This window comes from Bos indicus, chromosome 8, assembly GCF_029378745.1.
Source record: "Bos indicus isolate NIAB-ARS_2022 breed Sahiwal x Tharparkar chromosome 8, NIAB-ARS_B.indTharparkar_mat_pri_1.0, whole genome shotgun sequence".
Lineage (NCBI taxonomy): Eukaryota > Metazoa > Chordata > Mammalia > Artiodactyla > Bovidae > Bos > Bos indicus.
In genome coordinates this window covers 53,511,769-53,527,600 of record NC_091767.1, presented here as the reverse complement: position 1 = coordinate 53,527,600, position 15,832 = coordinate 53,511,769, and the positions used below count along the sequence as shown (strand labels likewise).

General features: G+C 39.0%; 1 protein-coding gene across 2 annotated transcripts in view; it reads left to right on the top strand.

Moving 5' to 3' along the window:
• GNA14 (G protein subunit alpha 14) overlaps positions 1-15,832 on the top strand; it is a 201,465-nt gene that overhangs the window by 53,121 nt on the left and 132,512 nt on the right. Inside the window, exon 1 of one of the 2 annotated variants that reach the window (XM_070794244.1) lies at positions 2,471-11,825. The exons of the other annotated variant lie outside the window; for it this stretch is intronic. The gene's annotated coding sequence lies outside the window, so the exon portion shown is untranslated. Of the gene's footprint in view, positions 1-2,470; positions 11,826-15,832 lie in introns of those variants that run through there. 2 annotated transcript variants of the gene reach the window in all.

Below are 15,832 nucleotides of genomic sequence, written 5' to 3'. Positions count from 1 at the left end.
CATTTGGCACCTTGCTCTAGTTTTGCTTTCCAGTTTGTGCTTTAGTTAGTTTTGTTTTATCTGGTAAATATAATTTTTTATTTCCTTTGATCATCAGGTCAATCTACTATATTTTTGTTGCACTGTTTGACTTTGCTCATGGGTGTATATGTATATGTGTTATATTCCATCATTTTAATTATTATTTGCCTGATTTTATAACTGCCATTTCTCTGGGGTTCATCTTTGGCTTCTCATTTTTGGATATGTGTTTTAATCTCAGTTAATGCCATAACAGACCACTTGTGGAATCTCCATTCCTAACCAGAGATCAAGCCCTGAGCCTTTGGTGTGTGAGCACTGACTCCAAGATCCCAGACTACCAGAGAACTAACCCTGCTGCTGCTGCTGCTGCTGCTGCTGCTACATCGCTTCAGTTGTGTCTGACTCTGTGTGACCCCATAGATGGCAGCCCACCTGGCTCTGCTGTCACTGGGACTCTCCAGGCAAGAACACTGGAGTGGGTTGCCATTTCTTCTCCAAGGCATGAAAGTGAAAAGTCAAAGTGAAGTCGCTCAGTCGTGTCAGACTCTTCGCGACCCCATGGGCTGTAGCCTACCAGGCTCCTCCACTCATGAGATTTGCCAGGCAAGAGTACTGGAGTGGGTTGCCATTGCCTTCTCTGAGAACTAACCCTAGGGAGTATCAAATAGTGAAAACTGACAGAAAGGAAACCACTTGACTACAAGATCCAGCATCACCCAGTAGCACCCTTTTCAGGATGCCTCATCTGAACAACAAACAAAACAAAAATACAAACACAATCATCAGCAGACAGGATTACCACATCACTCAGCCTTGGCCATCAGAGGAAAAATAAATAAAAACTCGGCACAACTCTCATATGACCCTTACACAAACCACTGGACAAACCTTAGGAGGGCAGAAACCAAAAGGAAGAAAGAATTCAATGGTGAACCCTGGGAGAAGGAGACCTCAAACACAATAAGTTAAAAAAAAAAAAAAAGAAAAGGCAGAGAAGTACTACACAAATGAAGGATTAAACTAGAAACACAGAAGTCCAGATAAATGAAGAGGAAATAAGCAAACTACTGAAAAAGAAGTCAAAATAATGATAGTAAAGATGATCAAAAACCTTGAAAACAAAATGGAGAAAATGCAAGAATCAATTAATAAAGACCTAGAAGAATTAAGAATAAACATGTGGAGACAAAGAATACAGTTACTGAAATTAAAAGTACACTAGAAGGAATTAATAGCAGAATATCTGAAGCAGAAGAATGAATCAGTGAGCTAGAAGATAAAATGGTGGAAATATCTTCTGAAGGGCAGAATAAAGTGAAAAGAATGAAAAGAACTGAGGATAGTCTCAGAGACCTCTGGGGCCATGTCAAACACACCAACATTTGAATTATAAGGGTCCCAGAAGAAGAGAAAAAGAAAGGGTATGAGAAAATTTTGAAGAGATTATAGTTGAAAATTCTCCCAACATGGAAAAGGAAATAGTCAATCAAGTCCAAGAGGTGCAAAGAGTCCCATACAGGATAAACCCAAGGAGAAACACTCCAAGACACATACTAATCAAACTAACAAAGACTAAACACAAAGAAATAATATTAAAAGCAGCAAGGGAGAAGCAACAAGTAACATACAAGGGAAATCCCATACACTTAACAGCTGATCTTTTAGCAGAAACTCTGCAGGCCAGAAGGGAATGCAGGATATATTTAAAGTACCGAAAGGGAAAAATCTACAACCAAGGTTGCTGTACCTGGCAAGGATCTCATTCAAAATTAATGGAGAAATAAAAAGCTTTTCAGAAAAACAAAAGTTAAGAGAATTCAGTATCACCAAACCAGCTTTACAACAAATATTAAAGGGACTTAAATAGTCAAGAAATAGAAGAGAAGAAAAAAGATCTACAAAATCAACCCCAAACAATTAAGAAAATGGCAATAGGAACATATATGTCAATAATTACTCTAAATGTAAATGGATTAAATGCTCCAATGAAAAGACACAGACTGGTAGAATGGATACAAAAATAAGACCATATATATTCTGTCTACAAGAAACCCACTTAAAGACTCATTTAGACTGCATGTGAAAGGATGGAAAAATATATTCCATGCAAATGGAAAGCAAAGGAAAGCTGGAGTAGCAATCCTCATATCAAACAAAATAGACCTTAAAGAAGATTACAGGACTTAAGGAAGGACACTACTTAATGATCAAGGGATCAATCCGAGAGGAAGACATAACAATTGTAAATATCTATTCACCCAAGATGGAGAAGGCAATGGCAACCCACTCCAGTATTCTTGCCTGGAAAATCCCATGGACAGAGGAGCCTGGTAGGCTGCAGTCCATGGGGTTGCTGAGAGTCAGACACAACTGAGCGACTTCACTTTCACTTTTCACTTTCATGCCTTGAAGGAAATGGCAACCCACTCCAGTGTTCTTGCCTGGAGAGTCCCAGGGATGGAGAGCCTGGGGGGCTGCCATCCATGGGGTTGCACAGAGTTGGACACGACTAAAGTGACTTGGCGGCAGCAGCATTCACCCAACATAGGAGCACCTCAATACATAAGACAAATACAGACATAAAAGGAGAAATTGACAGTAACAGAATAATAGTAGGAGACTTGAACACCCCACTCACACCAATGGACAGATCATCAAAATAGAAAATTTATTAGGAAACACAAGTCTTAAATGAAACATTAGATGAGATGGATCTCATTGATATCTTCAGGACATTCCATCCAAATGAAGAAGAATACACCTTCTTCTCAAGTGTACATGGAACATTCTCCAGGATAGACCACATCTTGGGTCACAAATACAACCTCAGTAAATTTAAGAAAATTGAAATCATATCAAGCATCTTTTCTGACCACAACGCTATGAGACTGGATATCAATTACAAGAAAAAACTGTAAGAAACTCAAACACATGGAGATGAAACAAAACATTTCTAAATAACCAACAGGTTACTGAAGAAATTAAGAGGGAAATAAAAAAATTTCTAGAAACAAATGACAATGAAAACATGGTAACTCAACACCTATGGGATACAGCAAAAGCAGTTCTAAGAGGGAAGTTTATAGCAATACAATCCTACCTCAAGAAACAAGAAAAACATTGAATAAACAACCTAACTTTACACCTAAAACAACTGGAAAATGAAGAACAAGAAAACCCCGAAATTAGTAGAAGGAAAGAAATCATAAAGATCTGAGCAGAAATAAATGAAAAATTAAAGAAACAATAGTAAAGATAAATAAAACTAAAAGCTGGTTCTTTAAGAAGATAAACAAAATTGACAAACCCTTAGCGAGACTCATCAAGAAAAAAAAGAGAGAAGAATCAAATCAACAAAATTAGAAATGAAAAAGGAGAGGTTATAAGAGACAGTGCAGAAATACAAAGGATTACAAGAGAGTATTATGAACAACTATATGGCAATAAAATGGGTAACCTGTAAGAAATGGACAGATTCTTAGAAAAGTTCAGTCTTCCAAGACTGAACCAGGAAAAAATAGAAATTATAAACAACCCAATTACAAGCACTGAAATTGAAGCTGTGATCAAAAATCTCCAAAAAAGAAAAGGCCAGGACCAGATGGCTTCACAGGAGAATTCTATCAAACAGTGAGAGAAGAGCTAATGACTATCCTAAAATTCTCAAAAAATTGCAGAGGAAGGGACACTTCCAAACTCATTCTATGAGGCCACCATAACCCTGATAACAAAACCAGACAAAGACAACACAAAAAATAAAACTACAGGCCAATATCACTGATGAACATAGATGCAAAAATCCTCAACAAAATTTTAGCTAACAGAATTCAGTAACACATCAAAAAGCTCATACACCATGATCAAGTTGGGTTTATTCCAGGAATGCAAGGATTCTCCCATATACACAAATCAATCAATATGATACACCATATTAACAAATTGATAAAAGCCATATGATAATCTCAATAAATGCAGGAAAAACCTTTGACAAAATTCAGCACTCATTTATAATGAAAACTCTTCAAAAAATGGGCATAAAAGGAACCTACCTCAACATAGTAAAGGCCATATATGATAAGCCTACAGCAAACATTATTCTCAATGACGAAAAACTGAAAGCATCACCCCTAAGTTCAGGAACAAGACAAGGGTGTCCACTTCCCCCACTATTATTCAACATAGTCCTGCAAGTCCTAGCTACAACAATCAGAGAAGAAAAAGAAATAAAAGGTATCCAGATCAGAAAAGAAGTAAAGCTCTCACTGTTTGCAGATGACATGATACTGTACATAGCAAACCCTAAAGATAGTATCAAAAAATTACTAAAGCTAATCAGTGAATTTAGCAAAATTGCAGGATACAAAATCAATACACAGAAGTCACTTGCATTTTTATATACTAACGAAAAATCAGAAAGAAATTAAGGAATCAATTCCATTCACCATTGCAACACAAAGAATTAAATATCTAGGAATAAACTTACCTAAGGAGACAAAAGAACTGTACACAGAAATTTGTAAGACACTAATGAAAGAAATCAAAGATGACATCAACAAATGGAGAGATAATCCATGTTCCTGGGTAGGAAGAATCAATATTGTGAAAATGACTATACTACCAAATGCAATCTATAGATTCAATGCGATCCTTATCAAATTACCAATGGCATTTTTTTCCACAGAACTAGAACAAAAAATTTCACAGTTTATATGGAAACACAAAAGACCCCAAATAGCCAAACCAGTCTTGAGAAAGAAGAATGGAGCTGGAGGAATCAACTTCCTGACTTCAGATTATACTACAAAGCTGCATTCATCAAGACAGTATAGCACTGGCACAAAACCAGAAACGTAGACCAATGGAACAAGATGGAAAGCCCAGAGATAAACCCAGGCACCTGGGGGTACCTTATTTTTGACAAACGAGGAAAGAATATACAGTGGGGCAAAGCAGCCTCTTCAATCAATGGTTCTGGGAAAACTGGACAGCTACATGTAAAATAATGAAATTAGAATACTTCCTAACACCATACATAAAGATAAACTCAAAATCAATTAAAGACCTAAATGTAAGACTATAAAACTATATAGCTATATTAAACTCTTAAGAGGAAAACATAGGCAGAGCACTCGATGACATAAAGCAAGATCCTCTATGACCCTCCTCCTAGAATAATGGAAATAAAAACAAAAGTAAACAAGTGGAACCTGATTAAACTTAAAATCTTTTGCATAGCAAAGGAAACTATAAGCAAGGTGAAAAGACAACCCTCTGAATGGGAGGAAATAATAGCAAATGAAACAACTGACAAAGGATTAATTTCCAAAATATACAAACAGCTCATACAACTCAATTCCAGAAAAACAACCCAATCAAAAAGTGGGGAAAAGACCTAAACAGACATTTCTCCAAAGAAGACATACAGATGGCTAATGAACACGTGAAAAGATGCTCAACATCACTCATTATTAGAGAAATGCAAATCAAAATCACAATGGGATATCACCTCACACCGTTCAGAATGGTCGTCAAAAAGTCCAGAAACAATAATTTCTGGAGAGGGTGTGAAGAAAAAGGAACGCTCTTGCACTGTTGGTGGGAATGTAAATGGATGCAGCCATTTACATTGGAAGATGTATGGAGATTCCTTAAAAAACTAGGAATAAAACTACCATATGACCCAACAATCCCACTCCTAGGCATATACCCTGAGGAAACCAAAATTGAAAAAGACACATGTATCCCATTATTCCTTGCAGCAATATTTACAATATCTAGAACACGGAAGCAACCTAGATACCCATTGACATATGAACGGATAAAGAATTTGTGGTACATATACACAGTGGAATATTACTCAGCCATAAAAAGGAACACATTTGAGTCAGTTCTGATGAGGTGGATGAACCTATAACCTATATACAGAGTGAAGTGAGTCAGAAAGAAAAAGATAAGTACCATATTCTAATATATATGTATGGAATCCAGAAAATGGTATTGAAGAATTTATTTACAGGGTAACAATGGAGAAAGAGACATAGAGAATAGACTTACGGGCATGGGGAGAGGGGAGAAGAGGGTGAGATGTATGGAAGAGTAACATGGAAACTTACATTACCATATGTAAAATAGATAGCCGACAGGAATTTGCTATATGTCTCAGGAAACTCAAAGAGGGCCTCTGTGTCAATCTAGATGGGTGAGATGGGGCAGTAGATGGAAGGGAGGTTCAAATGGGAGGGGATATATGTGTCCGTATGGCTGATTCATGTTGAGGTTTGACAGAAAACAACAAAATTCTATAAAGCAATTATCCTTCAATAAAAAAAATAATAAAAAGAAAGATACATGCACCCCAGTGTTCATTGTAGCACTATTTACAATAGCCAAGACGTGGAAACAACCTAAATGTCCATCGACAGATGCAGGGATAAAGATGTGGTATATATATATACATTGGGATATTACTCAGCCATAAAAAAGAATGAAGTAATGCCATTTGCAGCAACATGGATGGACCTATAAATTGATATTAAGTCGTAAAGACAAATCCCATATGTTATCACTTATATGTGGAATCTAAAAAATGATACAAATGAACTTATTTGCAAAAACAGACTCACAGTTATAGAAAAAAAAAGAACTTATGTTTACCAAAGGGGAAAGGTAGGGGCAGGAAAGGATAAATTGGCAATCTGAGGGTACCATATACCCATGCCTGTGTATAATATAGATAAACAACGGGAACCTACTGTACAGTGCAGGGGCCTATACTCAGTATTTGGTAAGAACCTATATGGGGAAAGAATCTGAAAAGAATGGATATATGTATGATGAATCACTATGCTGTACACTTGAAATTCATACAACATTGTAAATCAACTATTTTCCAATTAACATTTTTTTAAACTGAAAAAGTGGGTCAGTTGGAGCCACATAGAACGAATATGAAAAGATTTTAAGAAATCTTCACCTCCTCAGCCAAAATGAAGATAAAACAAAAATAATTAAAATCCCAAACAGAAGTTTACTGGAATTTCATGAACTTACAGAGAAAGCATTTGTTTTGGAATCTGGAGTCAGAGGAGTCCAAATCCCTCAAATGGGCTGCTGTTTTTGTTGTTGCCAAAGCTTCCACATTTCTCAGCTGCCTGTGATTTATCTGCCTTCTTCACTGAAGGGCTAATGACCTCAGGATTACATTTAATGCTTTCTTGTCTCCCTTGATCGTTTTCTTTCTTCCTATACCTCCAAACTTGAACTCTTTAAGGCCTTGCCTCCTTTTCCTGAGCAGATTTAAAAAAAAAAACAAAAAAAAAAAGGCTTTGCTGTCTCAGATTGTTTGGGAATTAGGCCTGTTGGAGATGCGGTAAAGCTCGTGCTTTACCAGGACACCTAGGCCTAATGGGGAAGCCTGTGCATCGTCTATATGCAGTGTGACCAGAACACATTTCAGATGCCAGCACTGCAGAAAGCAGTGGGGAGACTTTGACATAATTGAGTGGAGGTGTGAAAACCCAGCCCTACCAGCCAGACCAGGTTTCTATCCATACAATCCTTGTTTTTGAGCACCTTCTGGAAATTCTCAATATCCTGGGAATGCAGTCATAATCAAGACCAGGCCTATGGCCTTATGGAGGTCAACTTCTTATGGCAAATAAGATATGCAGACAGATACTTAAGCCACCACATATACCTTATTTTGTTGTTCTTATTTAGTCGCTAAGTCACGTCCCAGCTCTGTGACCTCATGGACTATAGCCTGCCAAGCTTCTCTGTCCATGGGATTTCCCAGGCAAAAATACTGGAGTGGGTTGCCATTTTCTTCTCCAGGGGATCTTCCTGACCCAGGGATTGAACCCAGGTCTCCTGGGTTGGCAGGTGGATTCTTTACCACTGAGCCACCAGGGAAGTCCATAGATACCTTATACAACCACTGAAATACATAGAAGGTGTCACAAGATAAGAGGGAAGTGAAGGATTAGATTTTATGGCAGCTGAATTGATGAGGCAAAGAGGATTGTGTTTGAGAACTTGAATATTTGTCAGGTGGACAAGGGAAAAGAAAAAGACATTTGGATAGATACAATAGCATACACAGAGTGGATGTGCACATTGGCATCGAGTGTTGGCCGACTACAAGGCCAGGGGGCTGGACAGGATTGCAGGAGAATCAGGTGGACAGCAACTGAGGACCCTGGATTTTATCCTGATGGACAGTGTTTCCTAAATCAGAGTCTATATGCCTGGAATGCAAAGTGGTGGAGGAGAGAGAAATCCATGAGCTGAGGGGAAAAGATTGGTACAGTTGTAGAATGCAGTGATGAAGGCGAGAATATTAGTGGGCAAGTGACTGACCACAGTGCAACACAGAGGGCCTGCTGCGATTGTAAACTGTAATTTGAATAGTAGCACACATCTCAGATATACTGTAGCTGCTTTGGGGCTTTCGTGTGCAAAGTAGGATTAATTCACGGTTGGGGGACTTCCCTGGCAGTCCAGTGGTCAGGACTCGAGTGCTTCCACTGCAGGGACACGGTTTTGATCACTATGAATGACGATCTCACATGCTGCGTGACCCTCCAACCCCCCAAAAAAACAATAGGTTGGAGGAACACTGAAAGGTGAAAGTAAAATGCCTGTGAAAAGGAGTTAAAATGGTAGGACACGTGATCCAGACTGTGTAGGAAAGAAAATGAAGCCAGGAGGGAAAATAATTTGAGGAACACTGAGGGTTTCAAGGAAGTCATGGTATAGATGAGCTGCAAGGAGCCAAGTTGATCGGAAACTGTGGTCAGAGAGCAGGGTGAAGAATTTCCAATTTCACAAGTGTAAGGTTCCAGTTGGGGTCCCAGATTTTTCCTGCACCTCTAAGCTTGGCCTGTCCCCCTCTGCTGAATTTATTTAAGATGGCAGAAGAGACCCATCAACAGATGAAATTGGGTGCTGGGAGAATATAACAAGTGTCCACAGGAATGTGGAGTCAAGGTTTCTTTCAGGGGTTCAGGAACCCTGGGGCCTTAGGATTGGGTCAAACTTTGGGAAGAGAGCCTCCTGTTACTTGAGATTCGACTTCAGTGACCTCCCTTATTCATCGGGCATTTGTGTCCTAAAAGGGAGAATCTCATTGGGTTGATTTTTGTCACCCAAACCAAAGTCTTTTGCACCAGTTCTCTGAAGGTAGACCTCGTTTATGCTTGCCAATGTGTCATTGACTATGACTAGGATCTAGGTGCAGGGCAATTCTTTGTGGCAGAAAACCCTTTACAGCAGTTAGTATGCACGGGCCCATTGTGTCATGTCATTCACAACCACCTCATGAAGTAGGTACTATTATTAACTTTATTGTTTTTTCTCTTTGAGATACTGATTTTATTTCCTTTGAAAATATATCCAGAAATGGAGTCGCCGTATCATATGGTAGTTCTGAACCCACTCCAGTACTCTTGCCAGAAGAATCCCATGGATAGAGGAGCCTAGTGGGCTACAGTCCATAGGGTCACAAAGAGTCAAACACGACTGAAGCGACTTAGCACGTGCACATGCATAGTAGGTCTATTTTCAGTTTTTTGAGGAACTTCTAATCTATTTTCCATAAAAGTTATACCAGTTTACATTCCACCAACAGTGCGCAAGGGCTCTCTAGTACCTTCATTTCACACAGGAGGAAACTGAGGTACAGAGAGGTTAAATAACTTGCCTGTGTGCACATAGCCTGGAAATGGCAGTGCCAGCTTATCTGGCCATGGTGTCCGTGTGCTCGTCTTCTCTATGTGGCTGTGTCTGCAAAGAAATGATTCTAAGCTTGTTTCTTCAAAGGTGACAGCAGGGTTCGTGGTTTCCTCCTACAGCCTGTCACAGCCTACCACATAACCATGGTTTCTTGTGATCCCTGTAATATGGGTCCTTCTCCTCCCCCTTCACTCCAGCTAAGCCTATGAAAACTGCAGGTGGATCTCCAGTACTTGTCTGGGGGTGATGCAATTTATCATTCAAACTGAGACAGTCTGAGAGTGAATGTGGACGCTGTTAATAGATTTGCTAGCCCCACAGGCACACATGAGGACTGTCTGAGGCAAAGCACCTCATATGGTCACTCTAGTGATACATTATAAATTACATGAGAATTGGAAGGAGCTGTAAGTGGACCCATGATATTTCTGATCTGCCAGAGGGAGACAGAAACTCCCCAAACCCAAATTCTAAAAGATCTGGTTCATAATAGGTACTTAATAGATGGGGTTTCATTATATCCCAAAGAGATGTGTGGAGGACAGAAGTATTGGGTTGGCCAAAAAGGTTGGTGCTTTTTGGCAACCCAGTACATAGCCAGATATAAGGAAGGGGCAGAGCTAGGAAGTGCCAAGGAGCTACTCCTAGCAGTAACTTCTGTCCAAGCATTTTGCAGTTGAATAAACTAATGCTTGCTGTTAAACTGAAGAAATTACTCAGCAGACCCAAAGGAAACTTATTAAACCTTGTTTTTGCCTCTGTCTCTGAGACTGTCATTAAAATATCTGTACCTGGGGAAGAACTTGGGGTCCACTCAGCATGTCCTACTGTAGAAAGGCTCAAGGAGGATTAATAGGTCTTTGAAAAGCCCAAGACTAGGGACTGCAGGCATCATCAAGATTGCCTTTGAATTTGCAGAGCAAACTGCTTCACAAAACCGGGGAAACTTGATTATTGGGAAATTGAAAGAACATGGCCCAAGGGGTTCCCAGGTGGCGCAGTGGTAAAGAACCCATCTGCCGATGCAGGAGACACAAGAGACACAGGTTTGGTCTCTGGATTGAGAGGATCCCCTGGAGGAGGAAATAGCAACTCACTCCAGTATTCTTGGCTGGAAAATTCCATGGACAGAGGAGTCTGTCAGGCTACAGTCCTTGGGGTCGCATAGAATCAGACACCTTTGAGCATGCATACATACACGCCCCAAGGTCACTGAGCAGACAGAAAACAAGCAGCTTGTCTCTGACTCTAAGCCTTTCTTCTTCTCTGTTGTTGGAGGAGGGCAGGGCTTGGGCCACCCCTTTTCCTAGAGAGTCTAGTCCCAGTGGTACTGGGGTTTGGGGGAACAGTTGCAGTATGTGAGAAGGGCAAGTTGTTCGTGTAGGCACAAGGTATTCTCACCTGAAGACAGCAGCTTCACCAGCTCTGCTCCTTTGCACTCGGCTGTACCCAGCCTTAGAGGAAAGACCCCTCGTTTTTGCAGGGTGTCAGAGGGCCAGCCACATAGTTTGGTATTCCAACTTTACAGGAACAGCAGAGGATGAGACTAATGACAAGATTTTAGTGATCCTGGTTAGAGACAGCCTGTCCCATCTCCCAGCCTCCCAGGGCTGGATGCCCCAAGAACAGGACAGAAGAATGACCCGGCAGTTATCTTAGGCATCATGACCAGTGTCATCTTATAGTCTGAGATAAGGGCCACAGTGTTCTCTAGGCCCAAGAGGCTTTTCTTGAGATGAGAATTAATTTGGAAAGATTTATTATTATGAAAGCAATGAATTTCAAGTTCTACTAGCGTATTTTAGGTGAGTCCATAGTCTCTGCCCCTCTCGACCAACTGGTTCATTCCCTTTTCTGGTAATGAATCCTCTTTGTGTTTAAAACCTATTTCTTTTTTTAAAAAATCTTTTTACTTTGTATTGGGGTGTAGCCAATTAACAGTGTTGAAATCCTTTCAGGTGAAGAGTGAAGAGACTGAGCCATTCATATACATGTAGCCATTCTCCTCCAACTCCGCTCCCATCCAAGCTGCCACATAACATTGAGCAGAGTTCCATGTGTTATATACGGTAGGACACTTACTTCTTTATAAGGTCAAAATATGTGCAGAAATAAGGCACTGAAGTATTTCAACTAAACTACGATATGGGAAACATTAAATGAGGGCAAGGTTTTAAGTGAGATAAGTGTTGGAAAAACAGTCATTACTGTTCAGACTGAGAATCCAGATGTAATTGCATAAACATATTTTTTTCACTCTCGTTCAACTTAAGAAATTTTGTCTTTTAAGGTAGCTAATCTATAAGATTGTAGCAACTTGTGACCAAACTTGTTCTTTTCATGTTATAGATTAATATTTTTTCACCGTTATACTTATTCCAACAGCTGAGTCATATTGGAAGCACAATGTAGAACAAGTTCTAAACAAGTTTTTCAAATGATATAAAACTGTCATTGGCCCTAGACATAATACAGTTTACTGGAATTATGTGAGAGACCAGAGTCACTGAGTCACTGATGCAGAACAGTCCCAAAGGTCCGCATATAAAAGTGAGGCAAGACTTCATCTTGTTGCCGTCATCATTCATAGTTTCACTGCATCACCCTTACTCTGTTTGTGAGTTCTGATGATGAGTGTCTTCACATTAAAGTGATGGGAATGCTTAAAATGGTGAGAGAGAAGTATTTATGATTTCTTTGTTTACTTCCATAAAAAGTATGACTCCTTGGAGAAAAGAGTTTTGAGATCATTTTATGGGAAACACAAATTTACTACAGAGCTGTGTAAGCAGCTGAGCCAGACACTGGCGTAATGGGATCTATTGGAACATGAGGAAGTTATGAGTTTACCATTAAAAATCAGCCCCCTGGAGCTCTGATTTCTGGTGTGACCAGAAATTTCAAAGAACCTCCTTCAAAATCTTTTTCTGTCTTCCTGCTTCTGAATTCTACAGAGCCCTCTTTGAAAGTGGTCAGTAAATAGGTTCCCAGAGTGTTTAATCTATAGATAGGAAATATCAGTAGTTTAAAGAGACTATGCTCAAATGACTAATTGTGTTGATGGTAACTAACTCTCCCCTGAGAGCCCTTTTGGCAAAGAGAAGTCTTATCTGACTTATGACAGCCTTGGAGTGGGGAGGGGCACTATTGGAATACAGTTGGACTTGACTCTTTTTAAAAATACCTTGATTTGAATCCACTAAAGCCTTGTGGCTACAAGACCCATTCATTAAATGTCTGAATAGATGAAGGATAAGCTGTGTTCAAGGTCTGAGAACTGTACTCTGTTTTATTGCTATGCTAACCAGATGGGCAAAGCTCTGAATGTTCATTTAGGGAGAATGGGATGTATCTGAAATTCTTTCTTTGAAGTATAGAGTGTTTAAGATGAAGAGTATTTGCTCCATACTTTTTTCCCCAAAAGAGGTAAATTCAGGTGTTCAAGTTATGAGTTCTTGAGTGATTTAAACTTAAGGGATATTTTCCCCTCATTAACTCTTCAAATAGCCCATGGATCATATTAGCAAGTGCCTTGGTGTCTAGCTTAAAGCTCTTAGTTTCCAATTGTTTAGAGAGCTGGGAATGTAATTGCTCCAAAGGAAACTCCTGTGTGATATATTAGGTTTCATGCATGCACATACTACTCCCTTATTGGAAACGTTAGCATTTAGCAAAGAAGAGGAATATGTTTCCGAGTTGTTTGCTGATAAAGTGGCATTCAGATGTTTGGCATTTTCAGATTAGCATATCAGGCTCGTATTTTCATAATGTCATTCACTCTGGAAAACGTTTTCTCTGTTTGAGAGAATGGTCATAAGTTAGGGAAGGTTTAAAGTTTTCATCCAATCCTTTTGTTACTGAGTTGTTATTGGATAGAATCATGGAACATATGGTATCTCCATAGAAGTTTGAAGGGATAATCATAGGTTTTTAGTTTTTAGATCATGGAGATTATAAGAAATTGCTGACTGGGCAATTCAGTTGTGGTCATTATATAAGGAATATGGACAAAATGGTGGGAAACATTATGTCTAATTATTGAAGTTCTAACACCATGTTAACTCCTTTTTAAAATAAAGCTCACAAATGCATCAACTAGAAATCTTCAGTGGTAGTATCATTAAATACTGTTAATAGTATAAGGTAAATGTTATCCCATGAAAATAGACTGTTTTTCAAATTATTTCACTTTGATCTTCTAAAGCAGAAAAATAAAAACGATAAATATTTATGCTTTTGAATTTTAGATGGAAAGTAAAGTACTTTATATTTTTAAAAATTCTGGTAATTTGAACATTAAAAAATATTCAGGACACTATTATAGCTAACAAATAATAATATGTCGGTTTTCCAAGAGCACCAGTCATAATTATTTTCATCTTCACTCTATCTGATCGTTGAGAAAATAGCAAAGCATCCTCTTTCTTTCAAGATCTCTCTCCTTTAACAAGTCATAATATAGAACTGAAAATACACAGCAGTAGTTCTGTGCTTAGAAGAACTTTTATGTTTCTCAATTTAAAAATACGCAAGGAGGTTCAAGAGGGAGGGGACATATGTATACCTATGGCTGATTCATGTGGATGTATGGCAGAAACCAACACAATATTGTAAAGAAATTATCCTCCAATTAAAAATAAAAAATTAAAAAAGAAAAATGTGCAATAATAGATTTTGTTTCATCATGTTTAAAATAAATGCTTGTCATTACCAATTAAAAATTCCTTGCAGTGGCATTTCAGCACCACGGATAGCACCACCTGGTGCTGTCCCCCGCCCCCAGTTTTAGTCAGTCCACCTCTGACAAGGGTCTTTAGGTATGACTGTATTGCCATAAAGGCTTCCCTGGTGGCTCAGTGGTAAAGAATCTGCCTGCTAAAGCAGGAGACGCAAGAGACATGGGTTTGATCCCTGGTTCAGGAAGATCCCCAGGAGAAGGAAGTGGCAACCCACTCTAGTATTCTTGCCCAGAGAATTCCATGGACAGAGGAGGCTGGCAGGCTACGGTCTCTGGGATTGCAAAGCATCAGACACAACTAAGTGACTAAACAACAAGAGTGTTGCCAAAAATAGTACTTATACTATTAGTGTTACATTAAAATTACCTGAAGAATATCCCAGTTTCCAGCCCCTACCACTCTGACCAATTAAACCAGATTATCTATGGCGGGTTCTGAGCTTTCTAGCATTAAAACCAATAGCAAGTGATAATTTCTATGAGATGGGGTGGTTTTCTTCTAAAACAGAGATTTTTAAACTTAATGGTCTCTTAGAATTGCGCAGGTAACTAAAAAATTATAACCTGGGTTTGTCTCTAAACATTGTAATTCAAGTAGCCTGAGTTGGGGCACAGACATCATTAGTTAAAAAAAAAATCATCTAGGTGATCCTAAGTAGAAAGGGTTGATCAACAGTACTCTTCTTTTTTAAAATTTATTTATTTTTAATTGAAGGATAGTTGCTTTACAGTATTGTATTTGTTTCTACCAAATAACAGCACTCTTAAGTAAGACCTGGATTCAGTTTTTTTTTTCATGTGGAAAGTTTAGGCAAATTTGATATTTCAGTAGGAGCCCTACATTCTAGAAGGAAGCAATGTCTAGTTTTCATGATATTGAACTTGAAGTTGAGAAACTTGGATTTTAGCCAGATTTGAAATCAAATGGGACTCCAGCAGCTACTTTCTGTACCTTGCCTGGACCAAAACTCAAAGCCTAAATGTTGAGTAACAGCATGAAGTGTGAAATCCTTATGTTCCCATCTATTCAAATTAAAAGAAAAAAACCCAGTATATACAATATATGGATTCCAGATTGTGTAAATGTTGTTTCTTCCGTTACTATTAGCAGTACTGCTCCTGTGTACTTTAGCTGTCTGTGTGCATGTGTGCATGCTCAGTTGTGTCTGGTTCTTGGTGACTCTATAGACTGTAACCTGCCAGGCTTCTTTGTCCATGGGATTATCCAGGCAAGAATACTGGAGCGGGTTGTCATTTCCACCTCTAGGGGATCTTCCTAACAGGGATCGAACCCATGTCTCCTGCATTGCAGATGGGTTCTTTACTGCTTGAGCAGGG